Source organism: Ostrinia furnacalis, unplaced genomic scaffold, assembly GCF_004193835.3.
Source record: "Ostrinia furnacalis isolate ACB-3 unplaced genomic scaffold, ASM419383v2 OfSCF4594, whole genome shotgun sequence".
NCBI lineage: Eukaryota > Metazoa > Arthropoda > Insecta > Lepidoptera > Crambidae > Ostrinia > Ostrinia furnacalis.
The window spans coordinates 1-600 of record NW_021134833.1 but is presented as its reverse complement, the minus strand read 5'-3'; the positions used below and the strand labels follow the sequence as shown (position 1 = coordinate 600).

Here is a 600-nt window from a genome sequence, read left to right as displayed (position 1 = left end):
TCACCCAGGAACACCAGGACAGCCAGGTTACCCAGGACAACCAGGTCAACCAGGCGGCCCAGGTCAACCAGGACACCCAGGGCAACCCGGACAACCTGGCTACCCAGGACAACCTGGACAGCCAGGACAACCTGGTAAACCCGGTACACCTGGTCAACCAGGTGGACCAGGTCAACCAGGACACCCAGGAATACCAGGACAGCCAGGACAACCAGGACAGTCAGGTTACCCAGGACAACCAGGTCAGCCAGGAGGCCCTGGACAGCCTGGCACACCAGGACACCCAGGACAACCCGGACAACCTGGCGGACAACCTGGCTACCCAGGTCAACCAGGACAGCCAGGACAACCCGGACAACCTGGCTACCCAGGTCAACCAGGTCAGCCAGGACAACCTGGTAAACCAGGAACACCTGGTCAACCAGGCGGACCAGGTCAACCAGGACAACCTGGTTACCCAGGACAACCAGGACACCCAGGACAACCCGGACAACCTGGCTACCCAGGACACCCAGGTCACCCAGGAACACCAGGACAGCCAGGAGGCCCAGGCCAACCAGGACAGCCAGGACAACCTGGCTACCCAGGACAACCAAGTCA

At 61.5% G+C, this 600-nt stretch overlaps 1 long non-coding RNA gene across 1 annotated transcript; it reads right to left on the bottom strand.

Annotated features, from left to right (window-relative positions):
* Positions 1–50: 50 nt before the first annotated feature.
* On the bottom strand, positions 51–600 carry LOC114359685 (uncharacterized). The gene is made up of 3 exons (XR_003656438.1): positions 576–600; positions 177–302; positions 51–131 (listed from the first exon to the last, which is right to left on the bottom strand). It is a non-coding gene; the product is annotated as an uncharacterized LOC114359685 (long non-coding RNA).